Here is a 20,220-nt window from a genome sequence, read left to right as displayed (position 1 = left end):
TTTTTTGGGGGGGGACGTCCATTTATGGTCTAGGAATAAAGAAAAGATAAATGGTCCAAGTCGGAGTTTCACCAGCAAGTGTTCTGATAGTGATCTCCCTTTGGGACTGTGTTGCTCACCTCACACACCTGCATCGTGGTGTCGCCCTGTCGGCCGCTTTTGATGCTCGCAACGGGTTGCGTGCCACGTGCACGTTAGCGGCTCACGTGACCTGGCGAGATTTGTGAGGCGCCGGCTCGGACTCAGGTTCTGACTGTGAGCGATTCGACCTGCCAACAGGCAGACAGCATGGAGGACGGAAGTGTTCACCTCGCAGTCCTTGCATAGCCTTCCAGTCTCTGGACTGCGAAGAACGAAAAAAAAAAAAAAAAGAAAAAAAAAGAAAAAGGCGGAAGGAGAAAAAAGAAACGATTCTCAGCTGTTTGAATGTTTTAGCCCTTCTTTTAAATATTTGACCAAAATAGTCCTCTTACTATCATCATCACCACCACCACCAACAACAACAACCACCAACCTTTGGCCCTGTGGCAGATTTCAAAGATGTGCTTGTGAACCTGATTATAAGGGTCAACGCTTTGAATCAAAAGTCAAACTCCGTTGCCTCCCTACCATCCGTTTCAGTGGAAATGAAGTGTCGTGGGCCAGGGACCGTTGGGCCCACAGTGACCCGCTTTGTAACCACCCCGTAATTAAGTTGTTGCGAATTCCGTGAATCGTGATGGCGGCCAGCAAAAGGACCATTGCTTGGCGAGGCATCACCCAAGGAGACCAAACAAGACCCTCATGGTATCCGGTGGTCGTTTAATAAACATCCTGTACGACTGCTTGCTCGGGTGGTTGCGGGGTGGATGTCTTTCCGACAGTCACTTGCTTTGACCCCTTTAATTAGCACGTGACAGGGTCACCTGCCCGCTGCTGTACTGTACGCGGGTGGACGTGACACATGGCGGCGAAGACGAAGAAGTTGCACAGAGAGACCTGTCAGCAACGGCTTCTTGGAGCAGAACGTCTTCCGAGATTTCGCGAGACTTGTCGGGAGTGTGAGTGACGTAAGCAGTCGTCAGTTGAGACAACCTTTGGTCTGCATCGTCGATAAGAGAGATAAAAAGGACACAAAGAGCAGACAACTGAAGGTTGACAAACCTATAGGAGTGTGTGTACGTATATTAAAAGAAACATAACATCTATGTCATGTCAGTTAAAAGCGAAGGAACATCCAGACACTAACCTATATAATATAAGACAAAGTTTCACTTTGAAGAAATAGCAGTCGAGTCTCACGAGGCCTGTGTGAGAATAAAGTGGTTTGCTGCTCCTCGCAAAATTCATAACCGTCGCCTCGCTTCCCATCACCCGGAGGATTTCCGAAGGAAAACAAAGACCCCTCCCCACCAAAAAAAAGCACAAGTGTACACGAAAAAATCTACCCAGCCCCGAGACTTCATAAAATGGTATGTCACCAAGGTGTTGACTTTCCTGTTCGATCTGGTCCGCGAGGAACAGACAGCCCCTCCCAGCCTCCCCCACCCCACCATCCCGCCTCATCTTTTGTAGACGGCGAGCAATTGTGTCAAAAGCCTTTGACTGCACTCGGGCAGCTGGTGAGCCCCCCCCCAACCTACCCATCCTACCCCTCCCATCCTTGGACCCCACCTCTCGCTACCCACCCGACCCAAGCATCACACACTCGCACCAACACGATCACCTTTCTGCCGGTCTTGTTGACAAAGCAATCGTCGCTCGCGGATGGGTACCTCGGGTCTTGTGGGGAAGGGGGAGTCTGGGGAGGGTAGGAGGAAGAAGCCACGTGCCGAACACGCTCTCGAGGTCAGCGGCACGCGCCTTTGCTTGACCCCGGGTGTAGAAAGACGGTCATTAGCAAGTTATTGGCTTCTGGCAAGGCCTGCAGGTCAGAAAGGTCAAGTGTCCTGCATAATGTTGAGCCGCTGATCGGATTTATTGGAGGCTGATCGTCACGTGATCTGCACTTTGATCTGGAGATGAAGGACATGTTGGGGCGCCAGACGATTCGCGATTTGGTCTGTAACAGTTTTTAGTGAAATGTTGGCGGATTGGAATGTTGGTCCCTTGTAGAGTATCTTCCTTTCACTTTGTCTTTCGGTTTCAGCGTTTACTTTTTCAGTCTGTCAGTTTTTCTCAACAGGTCTGTGAGGCCTCACTGAGGCAGACGGACTGACACTGATGTGAAATAACCAAGCCAGAGTTATTTATATTGTTTATTGTTTATTACATAAACCCCGAATTTCTGTACCCTATTAATTTTCTTTCTAAAAACAGGGTCGTGAACTGTAACCTGTGTATTTAAAGGTCACAGAAACAATTGATGAAACAAATATATGGAGATGAAAAGATTGGTATACAATAGTATAATATATAATACTACACTATGCTATGTTGATGCATTAAAAACCTCTGTGTGTGTGTGTGTTTGTTTTTTTTTTTAACAAAACAACTGTTCATCTCTTTTTAATTGTGTTTGCTTTTTCAAGTAAAAGTGAAATAAATAAGCAGAAGGTTACGCGACACGATAAGGACGGAAGTTCGATAAGCGTCGATGTTTCACCAAAAGAGTTACCGGCCCTGAACACCTAAAATACACAATTATCTCCCTGGAAACATGTTCTGTACTCATGTTTGTGTCACACTGAACAACAGTTTGTGAATGAAGTGGCTTTGTGACCGGATGTAAATAATCCAGTGGATTTCAAACAATTTCGTAGACTTTTCTGTTAATCAGAACTTTATTTGCCGTTAAACAGTTGCGATGCTGCTAAAGATGTGTGCTTCTGGTGATATCAGAAGAATTGTTAGTCACCTGATGGAGAGTGATGTCCCTTCGTTCAAGTGGCTACATGGCATTTGCTCTCCGTCACTTTTCGTATTTTCTTTTCAATTTGAGTGAAGGTTCTGTGTGCAGTATCGATGTGTATAACTCAATTTCACATATTCCTGGATTTAATTTTGTGTCTGCTCACTTTTTTTCGTTTCTACATTTTATTTCTACTGCCTCGTCACCGCCATCTTGCCACGACTGACATTGTAGGTCTGTGCATCGTGATTCCTTTTCTACAAAGTTTTAATGGTGAGCTGTCACAGCAAGCTTCCTGCAGGTCTGATAGACCAACATTGTGAATCTCTGAAACTAGTTTGTGACCGTGGGTGAGCTGTAACAAGACTTGTCATTATGGAACATTCTGTCTGCAAAGGTTAAGTCACTCCACCAAAATTGAGCTTCCATTAAAAAAATTGGTACTAACTCGCAACTACTTTTTTAAAAGCAAAACATTATTGACTTATCGAAGATTTCATGCAATGGCAGGGATACAGACCGCGTGTACTGATGTTGTTATTTAACATGAGTGACCACACTACGTGGACACAATAATCTTATTGTTGTTTAGATCAACGTTTATTATTCATATATCTTTGGGCTTTTTTTTTCTTGTGTAAAGCATTTTGAGCATGATCTTGGTGATGGTGTAAAGTGCTATATAAATAAATTTGTTTATTATTATCATGTGAGTGAGCAGGTCGATGACAAAAATAAGAGCATACATTAGAACAAACAACAGCAAAGTAAGTCATGAACATAAACACTGAGGTCTTGCTGGTCACAGCAATGAACTACAAATGTTGGTGTATTACAGACACATATAAACACACACACACACGATTACACTGGGAGACATGTCTAATCTCATAACAATATCCGCTCCCCCTCCCACTACCTCCACGACGACCACACCACCACCACCAGACCAACTTAACGAGCCCCTCGTCAGTGGAATTACAGGATACACCGAGTCTTGTGGAGGGGACGACAATTGATTGTTTGTCTAAGCCCTGCGGTCGGCTCACCTCCTTGTCACCAGGATCCGTTACTGATCCTCCTCCCGTGAAAAATGAAGCGGCGAAGGTCCGCGGTCCACACGTGTCTGCCACGAGCCGCCATCTCCTCCGCTGTGGCGGCCACTCGCTACGGGTATCAGGGTAGACGGGGTGGGGAGCGGGTCATAAGTCAAAGTCAAAACACTTCAGCGCTCATTTCATCAATTACCTGCCGAGCGCTCGCCGTGCAACGCAAAACTGTCTGCAAACAGCGCTTCGCAGAATCGAAAGCAAGTTGTTTTTATGTATACCTACAAGGTAGGTGTCTCTCTCTCTCATACATCCTTCCTCGCCATGCACATCCATAATGACCCTGAAGGTACCTACACCACACAGACGCAGCCGCACCCATGTTCACTTTTGTTCACCCGCTAACCAGTGTTCACTAGTGATCATGCAATAAATAATTTTTGTCAAGCAGTCAATCCCAATGTTTATTTTTGTCATCTACAGATGTCCTCTTTAGTCAAACATCAAATGTCGATGTTCTCTTTTGTCATGTCAGACAATTACAGTCTCACTGACTTATCCCCACACCCGTTATCTCGCCAACCCCGCCCCTCACTACGTTTTACGACAACGACTCGTCGACTCCCCTACCCAAGCTACCACTAGTTATGAATGACGTACCCTCGTTATGTCACTTGCCTAACATCAGTGTTGGATGGATCATAACGACAACGATAACATCCCTTGTTTCATCGGTCACTGACTCTCTGACATGGCGGCCGCTTCCATTGGTCTTCTTCGTTCAACTGTCGGGACTGACAAAGGCCAACCCTAAGGCGGCGTTATCCAATGCTTCATCAAAAGAGTTATTCCTCTTTATCTGCCAGACTCTCGGGGTCGGGGTGCGGGTGGGAGAGTTCGGGGTGGATACCAAGTGGTCTAATTGTTCACGCAGTCTGATACCTCTGCAGGTGAGCCACGTAACAAAGCGACCACCGCAAATTACTTGTCGTAATTAAGACACCGATCCACCTAACTGGCGCTTCCGGTCAGCCACGTGACCATTATCTTACAAGCGCAGACAACTCTGAATTATGATTCATGCCACCTGTCCAGCGGTGCTTTCCCTTTTCCTGCCCCCGCCAGCCGAGGCTTGGTTTCAGCCCCTGTGGCTGTTGCAAATTCCCCCTTTCCCCCAGGGAATGGAGGAGGGTGGGGAGACACGGGTAGAGGAGGGAGGCGACGCAGTGTCGTCGCTGTCGTCACCTCCCTATTATTGCGACGACATGACGCAGTGGGTTTTTTGCTGCCGCCCATGGGACCGGTCCTGACAGGAGCCACGAGCAGCCGTTTAGGCTTCAACTGCCTGCACGCCGCGAGAGGGCGCTGCGCGACAGCCCGGCGAGACCTTTGATCCGGTGAGCCATTCAGGAGGGGTAACTCTACACAGCGGTTATCTACCCTTGATCCGGCTAGTCGCAATGCACCACCTCCTTCTTGTGCAGCTTTTTTGTGAGTTTTCTAGTCCTCAGTCCACCCGCCGGTTACTGGAGGCGTTCATGTGGAAAATCAGCACGTGGGGAGGGGGACTGTGAGCATGACTGATCATGTGACAGGGGCTGGGGCTAGGATGCACGTGCGAGACGTAGCTCCCGGGGATTCAGAAGATCTGACGATGGCAGCGACCACGAGCTTGAAAGTCCTGGTTGTCGGTCAAGTGCAACAACTCGGGGATTAGTTTTCAGTTTTCACGTGTCCTCCCGTCCCAACACTTACCCTGTCACCCCTACACCCCCCACACCTCACCTGCAGTCACGGAATCAAGAGATTAACGTCCAGGAGTCCGTGACATGGTGACCAGCAGAGCGTGAACATGCTGGCTCCCGCTGACTGCAATGGCGGCCACAATGAACAGTAAATACACCGAGAACGTGCTGGTCACATGACCTTCGGCAGAACCATCCTTCGAGCCTGTGTATGAATATGTATAGATAGTTTTAAATATTTCAATACCCCTTAGAGGGCGACACATAAATAAAGAATCTTGATATTGTTTCGGATTATGAGCTAGAAAATGTAAGGAGTTCAATCCCTGGGTGCGAACTGACAGTCAGGGTAGGGAACTGGCGGGATGCAACCTTTGACATAGTTCTCTTCCAAAAAAAAAAAGGAGAGAAAGAAAGAGTAACTTAGTAACAAATTTATAGCAAATGTACTTTTGAATGTAAGAACTTTTATTGCTGTTCCAGTGCCAAGTGGTCTGAGACCTGACGGTCGACAACTTTGCAGGAGGCTAAGAGTTGGTCTCTGTAGACAATCAAACGGTCCGAAGTTCGTCTGGGACTTCGGTTTGTTGAATGTGCTTGCTTTTGTAGCAGCTTTGTCAAACCGGTAGGACAAGGTACACCTGTTCTAACTTCTGACATTCTATCCTGCTAGCCAAGACTTTCCATCTCAAAATGTATCATCATCTTGGCCTGGACATCCTCAGGTTCCATCCGAACTAATTACAGGCCAAGATGTCTCGCTCACTTCCGAGACATCTCTCTGATTAACAAGATGTCCTATTCCCTGGATGTGGTTTTTGACCAAGACTACCTCTTCATCCGATACGTTTGACCACTGGAATATTCTGACCAAGATGTCGGCCCCCTTAGCCAAGATGCGTACCACACTTTGCCACATGTATCCCTCCATTTGACGAGTGTTTGTCATTTCCTTTGCAGAAGAACTCGGCCGCTTCATCAACATTTTTACAGGTCAATAACTAAACATTTCTTAAACTTTTTTTTTCGAAAAGTACATCATAGTCGCTTTCTCTCTCGAAACATTCACCGCCTTAGATGACAGCACCTTCTAGTCCTCCTTCCCCAGATTAGTCGCTTCATTCTGTTTATTAGAATTACGGCGCTCAACAACAAACAAATGATTTTTGTTAAACTTCGTCGATTTTTGAAGACTCAAATAAATTTTGTAAGACATTCCTCTAACTTATATCAACATTTAAACGTTAGGAAATTGTTTGTATTGAAAGAAAATTTTCCAGGACGAAAAACAAAGTAGAAACCTTCATTGTTCTCCTCGCGCCCTTTTAACAGGGGTGCAGCAAACCTTTTACTTGGTCTATTCTTGCTGTACACGCACCCAACTTCCAGCAGGATAACAAACCTGTTTTTTTTTCTGCCGATCCAAAGTAATTACATCCTTCCGGTTTCCAATAGACATAAGATTCGGGGGCACGTGAGCAAGAAAAGGACTCAAGACCCAGTCGCCAGTCGGCCCGCATTGACGCCATGGATGAGAGAACAGCGCCTCGTGCCGGCCATGGAGGGCAGTCGACCTGCTCGATGGCCAAACTCAAATCAAATGTTTCATCGATGGGTTTGGAGACATCGTGTCTTTTGTGTCGCGGACACCGCCTCGCCGCGCACCGTTAGCACCGCGAAGGATATAAGCCTAAGATTTGATTGCTTGGGCGGAAGTCGCCGGCGGTGAGCGATGCGTCTTTGGAGGCACTTAATTCCACTAACATACGGGTCATTAGGTCGGCGGTTAAGCCCGGCCAATCAAATATCTTCAGCACGTGCGCGTGGCGCGTGAAAGCTGGTCGCCAAGCGATGGGGCAATGATGGCCGAGACCGCGCGGCGGTGGCCTCCCTTAGTTTAACCGAGGGGGGGAAAAAAGAGACAAAATTGCAATGAAAAGTAATTAATGCAAACGCGCCCTCTGGTGACAAGACTGACAAATCGACTCCGGAGTAGCCGCAGAGATTGGCGATCGCTATTGTGGCAGCCCTGACCGCATTATGCGGGTCGCACGTTAGTACAACATTCTGAAATCCACACCAGCCCCTCGGGGGGTCCGCTGTCGGCTGTTGGAAGTGTCAGGGGTTCCACTGTCGGCTGTTGGAAGTGTCAGGGGTTCCACTGTCGGCTGTTGGAAGTGTCAGGGGGGTTCCACTATCGGCCGTTGGAAGTGTCAGGGGTTCCACTGTCGGCTGTTGGGAGTGTCAGGGGTTCCACTGTCGGCTGTTGGAAGTGTCAGGGGTTCCACTGTCGGCTGTTGGGAGTGTCAGGGGTTCCACTGTCGGCTGTCACTGTCCTATATTTTTTTTTATTTAGCCATTATTCCTCCATTTACTGCTACTGGATGATGAGGGAGCATTTATGGACAGACGCTGCAGCCTGTTCTGCGAGATGGTGAGCAGGTCCTGCACAGGACAACCAGTCGACGACCCTTCACCTTCCTAAGCCAGTTCTTCCTGTGGTCACGTGGCGTCCACCTCTTGGACCTTAAAGAACTGTCTTCGACAAAGTATCGGGTAGGGTCACATGACCAAACCAAACCAGCTCACACTCCTTGACTGGTGCAAGTAGTGTTCATGGGGTCCTACGGGTGTGCCGAGCGTGGTACTTACAAAGTTTTATGTTCTCTATACGAGATCGGGAGCAGGGTCTTCAGACTTCTTCTCGAATGCCCGAATTCTCTCCGTGTGGTCAAGCAGACTCCACGTTTCACATCCGTCCAGCAAGATCAGTAGCAGGAGGGACTTGCAGAGGTTGCATACCCGACTGTATCTGTAGACATCATCTTTAGACATCACAGAGTTTGTAACTGAGAACCAATATCTCTTGGCTAACATCTCAACTCCATTCCTCTGCTAAGCTAGGGCTACGAGCCTCACATGTTTTCTTCTTTCTGCAGTCAAGTAGTGACGTCATTTCCGCTCCCATAATAAAGCTTGTGCAATAACCGTCCCACAGAACAGTCTTTTTGCACTGCAGTGTTGGGAAGGCGGTGTTGCAAATTAATTTCGCCGACCCCCGAAGTCCGGCGTCTCCGTGCAGCGGCCAGCTTGCAGGCGACATGATAGCAAATCACAAAGACTGGCTCGCCTCATGAGTTAAGCCTCGGGTTGTGACAAGTTTTTTCTTACGATTATGGCTGGGACTGCTGAAGTACTACTAAATCCCTAGTTCATCCCTTGCCCCATGTCCCCGATTTGTTGCCACTCACCCCTTTCCCCTCCCTCTAACGACAATATGTGAACGAGAGAAGAGATAGGTAAGAGAAAAGAAGGAAGGAAGATTGCATGATAGTGGAGGACTTCTGTGCCGTAGATTTTGAAAAGGACAAATAAACAAATGAACGGAATACATTTACCTGAGTGAGACATGTAGAAATCGCTCGTGTCCCGTGTCGGGTGTCCTTAACGAAGTTCATCAGCGTGTCGGGTGCACAGGTGCGAGCCTCTGAGACCGAAGAGCTCACCTAGGTGACTAGAAAAAAAATGTAGATGGAATATCTCCCTTTCACCGATGCAAGGATTTGTTAACGGACTGTCTGGGAGACCACCCGACTTCTTCCTTGTGATGGCAGTTGCCAACCTTAGAGCACGCATTGAGCCTTCAGACCTTCACTGTTGTCAGAAAATAGACTTCGATAAAGCCACGTGTGCTTCCTCTCAAAAACTATGTGTTATTATCATCCTCATCATGACCGTTTTACATTTTACAAACAAAACTTCTTTAAAACAAGCACACACAGAGGACAACACAACACAGGTGAACAAGATATAGAAACAGTGTGTTACCTGGCGATTCCGATGGGGTTTCACACCTGGGAAGGGACCCTGGACTGTCCAGAGAAGTGTCGCTTCCTCGCAGTCCAAGATTTCAGGTGTACAGTTGAGACCAGTAACTGAAGTGAAGTAGAATTGTCTTCGTGGTCCGCAACAGCAACTACTGCAGGAATAAACTCGACGGTGGCAGAATCCGCCATGTTCGTTGTAAAAATCGGACTGGTCGTCACTAACTGCCAAAGTCACACAATTCATTGCGAAGCACACAACAAGGAAAGAGAAGGTCCAATGCTAACTTTAAAATCAAATGAGATTCTCAAAGCAAACACTATTAACATAAAGAAAGCCAGCTCAGCAAATGGACATCCCTCTCTCATGGCAGCCTTTGGTCAGCAACCGATTACCTTCAGTAGATCGCCAAGTAGCAACATTAATTCACTTGAAACTGAAAGAGACAACTTAATTTGTGGAATATTCTTAATAAGAATGTTTCAATGTCTGTCGGTAGCAGTAGCACCAGCTGAAGACAAGAAGTGAACGGGAGGAGCAGGTGTGGACGTCAGGTAGAGAGAGTCCATGTCACCTGCGCGGCGGGAGGCTATCTCCTCCTCAACACAAACAACTGCCGTTCGTGCAGAAAGGTTGCGGCCCCTGCACGCTGTCCTCTGGTCACACCTGCATGTTGCTAGGGAGACAGGTGCACGTGCATACCTATGTGAACATACTCCCGTACGTACACACACACACACGAACTCTCTTGATTCTCTCACACAAGACATTGGACAAACATTTTTGTTTGTTTTTCAAGCAATCGTAATTAGTCTTTTTGGGTTTGAATTTTGTGAACTTATCGATATTTCTATTCAGAAGAAAGGTTAGAGAAATGGAATGTCATTCTTTCACTCCCCTAACACACACACACGCACGCAGAATTTCTATTCTGTTCACTTCACTGAATACGTTTCATCATCCTCAACGACAAACTGGCTCAAAAAAACTTTCGTTATTTAAACATGTTTAAATGTCAATGTGTTGAACGTGGTTCATGTAAATTAACAAGTACATAATTATATATATAAGTGAATTCTTTTGTTAGATTTTAGTCGTCACAACAGTAGAAATATTTACACATAACATACTACCAATACTAGAAGTGACTGGTGAAGGGATCTGCAATGTCCCTATTCTCAAATTTTATTGAGAGATATATTTGCAATCAGTATTAACTTACTTGAATGTTCGTGCGCTCACTTTTTACAAGAAGGAACCATCTGTGATGACAGGAAACGAAAGTCTTTCCTCTTGGACACTCACACCATCTCGTCTTCGCATGGACTGAAGCCTTGACTTGGGCAGAGGACCACTTACTTCAGAAGGCAACGGTCAGTCTGATATTGGTAGACAGGCAATGGCCACAGGTCTGCTGGTCGGTCATCTTTGGTCACAGACCACTGCAGTGTCACACAGAATATGTAGAGTCTGTCAGGCGGTCTACTTATTTGTATTAAGTGTACAAACCTATTCTAGCTTCTAGCTTCTGTACATCTGGCAGGATGGGATGTGTTCCCGGGATTATATCCTCCTGCTAGGTGTCAACACAATAAAAAGAAAACTGTCCGGAGTCTCTGCCGACTCTCACACCTGTGAATACCGTATTCCCCGAAAAAAATCCCTGTAATAATTTTCAGGACGCTCATGATATAAGCCCTACCACAAATACAAGTCTTAGTCAAGATCGTCAGCCAGATGGACGGATTTCGTTCGTCCGTTGAAACACTCGACGGACATCTTGAATTATACAGGGATGATATTAAACGTATAAATAAATTCTATCATTACATTAATACTTACACTAAATGACAAGATATATTCAAACTGACAATGATTCAATGGGAAATGGAGTCGCAAGAAATTCTGGCCGGAATGGAGGGTTTGGGGAGTTATGACGATGTTCCAGAAGATGACATGACAGTGTCAGATGTAGATTTATGTACACGAAAAAAATAAAACATTCATTGGAAATGAACCTTCATACCTCCTTTGGAGCAAAAGTGTCTTTTAATTTTAATTTTATTTTTGAGAATCTTGTAGTTTTTGTGTCAAGCGATGAACCAACATCACCGACAGGTGACCAGTATGACGCCCACCTGACACGGGTGTCCGGACTTCTCGAGTTCAGTTCACCAGAATTCCGCCCCCAGCCCCAGAGATGGGTGTGTATCCTCCTGCGACGTTTCTCGTACGTGTAAGGGGATTTGGTGGAGAGCAAAAGTAGCCTTCTCCCCATCAACACTCAAGGCGGAATCGATTTACCGCGCAGCGCAGCGAACCCACCGGCGAATTCCCAGATATCCAGGGTCCCCCGTCAGCACCCCTGATAAGCGGGTAGGTGGCGGTCAACGGAAGCCGTTTTTCCATCCACCCGGCCAAACAGACGTAATGTAAAGAGAGTTATCACCTGTCTGGAGATACCCTTTGGAAGAGCTCGACTTGTCTTGGCAGTGGGGACACCTTCGAGCTGCCGGTGGGAGGCTGCCGGCAAGAAGCAAAGCAGCAGGTCTGCCGACCGGCAACGGTTGGCCAGGTGAGGGCAGCGCTGTGTACCCGCTTTGGAGTATCTGTTATTTTAAGTGGTGGTTTTAAGGAGAGAACATTCCAAAGGAAGTTTCTTTTGAAAGTTTGCAGTTTCTCTCCGTTATCGTGATCCGCTGTGGTGCATGCTGGACCTGGCGCTGCAAACCTCGTTGCAAAGATAAATCAACCCTCGACAGGTACGGAACTACAGCGAGCTCACGATTTGCACTTCGTACAGGATTTTACACACCACAAAAAAACCTCGAATGCAGTCTGGGCTCCTGAATGAAACTTGGATGGCACTCACTGGAGACTGGCGAGAGCAAAGGATGTAGCAGTGTCAGGAAGCTTGGTGTACTTGCGAACAACTCGTGGACAGACAGACTTCGGCGGTCAGAGGAGAAACAACGGTGCCTGTCACACAACAGCCAGGTGTTGATAATGACATACAGGTGAGGCAAGAGATAAGTCAAAATAGCAGGTCGGACAATACGTTTGACGTCTGGATCATAATAATATATAATATAATAATGAATATATAATAATAATAATAATAATAATAATGCATATAATAATAATAAAGCTGGGAAATGTGAGTGCCGATGCAAGACCTACAGTGTGAAAAGTGTGTGCACGATATCAGCAGACTGTTAGTGTTGCTGCCACTAATCCAGATAAATCCAGATAATCCTGATAAGAACAATGGCGCTGCCTGGAGGAGCATGCAAGTTCTCGGGTGTTTCCGCGTCTCAGTAGTGACTGGGGTATCCCTCGCTACGAGTGCGTGCTCCCACCCCGTGAGTGTCTCGCGAGGTGCAGTGCGCTGGAAGGGTGTTTTGTGCCTTGAGGGCTGGGTTGTGCGAGGTATGTGGGGTGAGGTGAGGGGTAGGGGCACAACCTCAAACTCTACGTGGCGTGTTTAGGTGTAGTGGCCAACCTGTGTGATTCGTGTGCTACGAAAGATATGAACTGTGTATTGTGTGTATCAGTAGTAGTGAGTATTTGAGTGTTGTATGGTCCGTATGAATGTGGTGAGCGAGCCTGTGTGAGCGTGTGTGAGTGAGTGTGTGTGTGTATGTGTGACGTATTCATGTGGTGAGGGAGCGCCGAAACAGGCGTCTACAGAAGGCTCGACTTTTCTGATTGCAGCAGAAACACCACAAGGAATCGCTCACAGTATCACTCTGAAAAGGCTTCTCTGTTCATCATGTGAAGAGAATACTGCCTTGCTGCAAGAATATTTAATTTTTGGGGTGAGTTAATTTTTTTCTTTGCTTTCAGTTGCTGTTGTTTGTTGTTGTTTTTTAATAATTACAAAGTAATACTTGTAGTGATCATTCAAGAAAAATTTCTGAATTTCTTACATTGTTGTTTGCTTATTTAATTTCTTTGGTGTTTCTCTTTTTTTTCCCTTTTTTCCTATTTCCCTTCGGTCTGTTCCCACCCCACCCACCTCTGTACATGGTTCAACACAGCTTTTTTCAGTTTCATTATTTACTGGATGCCAAACATTTCTATTTTCGTCTTTCTTGCATCTGGCGAAGATTATTTGTAAGATTTGTTATTTTAATATTTAATTTTTATATTATAAGATAAGACTTGTTGCCTGAACCCCATGGCATTATGATCTGTTCGGAATATTATATATAAATATATATAATCACTGCGTCTGTGTGAGATATTACTTTGGTGGGTCGGAGAGGGGAGAAAATTATTTTACTTCATTTTACTTTTTACTAATTATTTTTCCGTGTTATTTTATGCTTTCTTTTAACAGTGCTTGAGTATAAAAGCTCACACAAGTCACTGCTAGTTTTGCTGCCTTACATTAGAGAATGGATTATTAGTTTTCATTTTTATTTCTTCTTTTCCTTTTCCCTATTTCTTCCTTTCTCTGGCTATCTTATGCTTCTGAGATGACAATGACAATGACAAAATGACAAATGACAATGACAATTTATTTTATTCGGTAGCTCGTGCTCATAGACGATGTTGGAGAGTGGGTGGAGAATCAAGTATCAAAATAATAAAGTGCAACTTAAAAATTTAAATAATACTAGGATAAAAATGCTGTTACTAAACATACATTAATTTTTATTAACATTGCCAGTAATCAACAAATATTTGTTTCTCCCTGAATGTCGGCCTTTATAGAGAAAGTAGGAATTAATTGAATTAATTTTACACAGTTACTTGCAAATAAAATGGATAAATGAAACTGAGAAGGATGCTTGCACACCATTTTTCACTTCGTAGCTGTTTGTATTCGGACACACCAACACAACATGTAATTCACTTTCTTACAACTGCTTGAGATGAACAACGAGTAAAACTAAATAAATCGCGACATCTTTTATTCATCCACCACATATATTCATTAATTCGTTTATCATTCATTGTTAACCTCTTATAGATAGAGAATCTCTTACGAAATCAATGTTTGTGTAAACATGAAGCGACATAGAAACACCGATTACAGTCAACATTATTGTATTTATTCTTTATTCCTTCCTTTTGTGTCCATTTTCAATATTTTTCTGTCCTCTTTTCTCTCCTTTTTCTTTCTTTCTTTTTCCAATTTTATTTTTTTGATCTCCTTTGCTGTATTCTGGGATTTTTTGTTTCCTTTAAACTGAAGTCCAGTCATCTCTGTCACGGTTGTAGTTGTCGGGCATGGGTGAGTGCCGACTGCGGTCAAGCTGTGGTGGGTGGGTCTGTCCAACCACTCACTGCAACACTGATATTTTTTAAAGCAATCGATAATGAGTCCAATAGCAACGGTAAAGTTCTTTGTATCCTGTCAAACTGTGTATTGAACTGCCAGCAAGCCTTATCGCTGAACTTCAATATTTATTGCTTGTCTCAATCCCACCAAAGCCCTACCTGTTAAGCTTTCGCATGCAGCTCCCCCGATTTCTTCCCTCCCTCTCCCCGTAAACTCCTCCCTCGCTAAACCTCCATCCACCGTCGCTACCTGCCCCAAGTCTTGCAACTTTTTTTCGCCTGACATTGGGTTACAGACGTGCACATCGAGACCTACCTATCCTGAGTACCCTTACCCAGTTGTCTCGAGATTTGTTGAGCGAAATCCGCCATGTAACGTTGTTTGGAGTTTTCATTCCTGTCGCGTCTTGCAGACTGAGCGACCCACAGCATCGACCTCCGGTGTGTGTCGGCGGTGGAGGTTGTGTTCGCTTCGATCAGCGCGCGCTCTTACAGGGCTCGTTGGCTGCCATCGGTTGACTGAGCGAGGACGATGTACAGAAGCTAAAACATCATCGACAATTTTTTTCTCTTCACAAAAAGAAAAAAAACATCCCTCGCTTTTTTTTTGTAGTTTGAAGGAAGCATCGTTCATACATCGATGTTTTCATACTAGCGGATTTCATTAGTTTGTATCCTCTAATTTTGTTTTATTTTTTTTTTATCCTTCTGTATTCTTTTTTGTGGATTTTAATTAAACCGATAATTTCACGCGTTTTTTCTTTTTTAAAAAATTTAAATGCCTTATTGCATTGTTTAAACAAATAAATTCCCAGTGTCTCAGGTATATTCACACGAGGCTGTTTGTATTTGTCACTTTTAAAAGATGTGTGCCTTATATCAGCCCTCCCCCCTGTTTTATCCATTTTATTTGCTCCCACGTCTATTATTGTGTGTTCTTTGGTCACAGTGTGTGTATATATAAACTGTCGTTTGCTGGAATAGCGTGCAGAATAATTCTTGTAGACAAAAAAGTCGCAGCAATATTGAACTAATTCACGATCATCTTGATTCTTGTAGCAAAATAAGTAATACCACTAGTAGAGAATTATTCCACAACAAATGGAAATAAAATAGTGAAAACTCAAAACATTTTTACAGACTCGAGAGAAACAAATATTCACCCCCGCAAGATATAATAACAACGCCGGGTTCACAGTCCCACATGCTTCGCACTTTCACCCTCCTTGACGTCAAGTAGCTAATCACACAGTTAACATGTTTTAAAACCTTTTTCCTCTTCCACCAACTTTCTTATTTATTTAACATAAGTTGCCTCGACCTGACCGTCACCGCACGCTCGACACCAAGACCCTCGAACTCCAGTTCGAACAAATTCTCTGCTGACTTCAGCAGACACACCCTGAAAGCCTTTGCAACCTCCAGCAACGTTATCGTGATCTTGCTGCTCCCGCTTTGCTTCTCAGCTCGACCACCACCCCTACCAACCACACCTCACCAACCAGCTACTACACCCCACTACCACCACCACCATCACACAACCACAACAACCACCACCTCCACCATCTCCACCACCAAACACCACAACGACCGGTCCGATCCCCTTCTACCTCCTCCACAACGTTCCAGAACTCCCAGGCGCCCCGCGGAGTACGCGCCGTCTGTGCGAAAGTCGACAAGGAGAAGAGGGGTGAGATTAATTCTGGCAGCATACCCATACCCGGCCTGCCTTGCTAAATTGCAGCAGGCGATTGGTCAGCCATAGTTGAAAACAGATCGCAGCCCGGCAAGTCAGGATAAGGAGAACTAGAGAGAAAGAAAAACCGCGCACGATGGTGTAGTTAACTTCAAAATTATTTGGCCGGTGAACTCAGGTGAAACTGAGGGACTTACATCAAGAGTGTAACCAAAGAATTGATTGTGTTGGTCGGGGGGCAGTCGCCGTGTGTTTTGAGAGTCCATTTCACGATGACTCGGAACTAATTGTAGCCAGGTTTGTTCCAGTGATTGATATTTTCTCCTCAACCAAAGGTGGACACAAGTAGTACAGAGTTTTACATTCCAGGAACATGACAAGTTTACACATCTTCATCCCAAAAAGTTATGGAATGACAAGAAAAAAAACTTCTTTATCTCGATTTTGAAGGGTTAGTCTATTGTTTTGCTCCAAGATTATAGCAAGAGGTTATTCAAACCTTTTTTTTTTGTTTGTTTCTTGTTATAAAGGTTGCTTCTTGGCTTCTGTTATTTGGAAGGAAGGCTTTTTTTTCTCTCTTTTTGCACCCCAAAAAAATAGTCATCCAAATATCTTTGTGAGCTTTTCTGAGGAAACTTTGTTAGACCAATTATAAGGAACCTCCGGCCTTTTTTTAATCAAGTGTTTGTAGACTGTCCCTCTGTCATGCTGGACAGAAGAAGAAGTATCATTCGAAGTAACGGGCCGAGTCGCGAGTGAAACTGTTCATTTTTTTAAACCGCAATCCACATTTCTTTGTTAATATTCCTGTTATTGCCCTCCCCCTCCATCCTTACCTTCCCAAAATGTGCTTGTCTCATCAGCCGTGCAGTCAGTACGTCTGATACTTTGAATTTGTTCTGAAGCTGCATCACCAAAGCCGCCCTCACCCGTAATTTTGCTGACTAATTAGTTTAATACTGTGACTTCCCTAAACCTCCCAGGTTGTGTCCAGGAATACCATCTGTGGTTGTGATAACAAAATGAACTACAAATTAAAAATCTTTAAAAAATATATTCTCAAACCTTGTTTCTCCTGTTACCAAAGTGCCGCAGTATGGGCTATGCTCAGTACGTCGTTCTACGCCCACCCGCAGGCTTGTGCTGACTGGCGGAAGGTGGAGTACGGTCAGCGGATGTTACATAACGGCCAACGTTTGCTGTACATTCGTCACAACCCCCCTGTACTACGCCGCAACTCCGCGCCCATGATGTTGGGGTCAGCCCATGTCCGTGTCGAACACGTCACCATGGGGCAGCCGCAGGGGTTTGTCGGGTGGACACCGTGTCATGTCGCCAGTACGGGTCACCGGCACGGGTACACCTGACCCACTCCCCACCTGACCACCAGCACCTGCCCGCAGCCACATGAAAGCGGTTCTCTCAGCAAACAGCAGCTAACAACTAGCAACAACCGATACCACATCCCAGAGTGGCCTCGCGCCCCCTCGACCACAGAGGGGTGGGTTAGTGACTGCTGGTCGCACGAAGTGCGAGCCGCGTCCCCGCGTCATGTGCAGAAACGGCAAGCATGCCGCACGTGGCCCCTGGCGCTGAGACCGGATTTCTGAACTCCTCCGCATCCCTCTCGCCCTCTCGCCTCCACTGGGTCAGTCCTCCGCCTGCCCCACTGGCACCCGGGCAACAGCTCCCACCCGTGTTGTTGTTGGGTCCCAGTCTGCCACACCCAGTATCACGGATGGGACATCTAGCAACAGCCGCAGTTGTCCCTGATGAACCACAATCGCCACTCATCAGTGGAAGGCAGTGCCAGGTTAAAATCAATGTTATTGTTCAGTTTCGTTTACCTATGCTTTTTAAGTGAATTATTATTGGTCTTCTGCCTTCGTCATCTGTGATTGTAAAATCGTGTAAAAAAATAATACTCCAGTTCGTCCATGATTGACTCTGATTCTGAGATAAACCTTGTCCTGATGCTACCCCGCTGTACCCCATGTATCACTAGACTGCACTAACCTATCAGCACCCACATCCACTGACACACTCCAGCCCTCATTTGACCTACACAAAGCTCTACTGCCCTACTCACAAAGGATTCACTGCCCCTACACAAACTCACATCACTTGCCCTACACAAAACATACTGCCCCACACAAACACACTGCCCCTTACACCAAACCATCACTGCCCCTACACTAAACCACATCACTGCCCCTACACAAACCAATTCACTGCCCCTACACAAAACATACGCCCCCACACAAGAAGCACCCCACACCAAAGCCAGATCAGTCACTGGCCCTCTCCACGGGACTGCCGTCCGAACCTCGAAATAATTCTCAGCAACGTACACTTCACTGTGTTTTTTTAATAAGTTCTTGTGGAGATTTATGAAAAACTAACTTTAATGAAAGTCCTGACGAAGTTCTGAAATTTCCTAAGACAAAAATATATAAAAAAAAATTTTGTGTTTTAGGGGAACAAGGTGCAAAAGTTTGGGTAATTGAGAGAAAGTTCGTCAGACAAAACGACGATCGAGCGAGAAAAGAGAAAGAAGAAAAAAATCTGATTCTGTTTATTTAACCACCAGAATGATAATTTGAGTCTGATTTGTCTTTGAGTTCAATAGAAACGCTTGACATAATCTCGCCGTGCAGCTTGTTAATATAATCTACTATACATGATGTATAAAATAGCTGGCTGAAACTATATTATCAAGCCATCGTTCCTCAGCTCAAACAAACAAATCCTTAAACGTCTTTGTGCTAACCTCATTGCTGTATACTTAAACAACGGACGTTACAGGTAGTTTGTAAATGTTTAATATACACCTTCCTTTTTAACATATATGCATACAGGAACATACCTACATAGTAGAATTTTTATTTATAATATTTTATATACAGAATGTACACCAAATTTCTTGTACACCAATTTTTTATAAAGAAAAACCAAAATATTTTAAATGAAAATACCAAATATGAAAAAAAAATACTGTATAAAAGCAAGGGATTTATTCTTAGAGTTAGAATATAATAGTTTATATAAAAGTAAGATTAACTCTGAACGATATCTTGTTCATTAAGTTTTAATGTATATTATACAACACATTTCATCATCAAAACCATATTGCAGACCTAAACGCTAATAATTTAATCGAGAGATATTGTCAGCCAACAGGATCAAACACGCTTTCCAGCTATCAACATCTCATATTAAAACATCTTAGCCATTAACCAATGTCATTATCTTTCCGTACTAACCTATTCCGTTTGTATTATCTGTAGATTGTTTAAAGATTATTTTAACATATATTCATTATTATTATCCCCACAATTACAATATTAAACATAGTAACAGAATATTCACTACTACACATGCAGGAAGCATCGGAATACATATCTGGTCAGACTTCCACTCTTTCTTTTGTCCGTTATCAGCACAAAGCAAATACTTCTGCTCATTGTCCCCTGTCCAACCAACAGTTTTTTGTTTGGTTTTTGTTTTTAGGTATTTTTTTTCTGCCTGCTCCCTCAGTTTGGTCTCCATCACAGCCTGCGCGCTCTCTCTGGTGCCACCCCATCTCACCCAAAAAAATGTAAACAATTTGAGACTAGGCATGTAAAACCCACATTTTGAGGAAATCAGTGACCTCGGGGAGTCTCTCTAGTCAGCTCATTAAGACCCAGTTTCCCACATGTCTCATTTTGACACACATTCCAGAAATACCCCTCACAGCAGCTGCTTGCTATACAGGACTGCGTTCAACCGTGTAAAAATCACGTG

At 44.8% G+C, this 20,220-nt stretch overlaps 1 long non-coding RNA gene across 1 annotated transcript; it reads right to left on the bottom strand.

Moving 5' to 3' along the window:
- LOC112560703 lies at positions 1-11,096 on the bottom strand. Its single transcript, XR_003098573.1, has 3 exons — positions 9,453-11,096; positions 9,023-9,278; positions 1-336 (listed from the first exon to the last, which is right to left on the bottom strand). It is a non-coding gene; the product is annotated as an uncharacterized LOC112560703 (long non-coding RNA).
- Positions 11,097-20,220: the final 9,124 nt, after the last annotated feature.

Source organism: Pomacea canaliculata, linkage group LG3 (genome assembly GCF_003073045.1).
Source record: "Pomacea canaliculata isolate SZHN2017 linkage group LG3, ASM307304v1, whole genome shotgun sequence".
Lineage (NCBI taxonomy): Eukaryota > Metazoa > Mollusca > Gastropoda > Architaenioglossa > Ampullariidae > Pomacea > Pomacea canaliculata.
The sequence above is the reverse complement of the archived record's forward strand: the minus strand, read 5'-3'. Positions and strand labels throughout refer to the sequence as shown.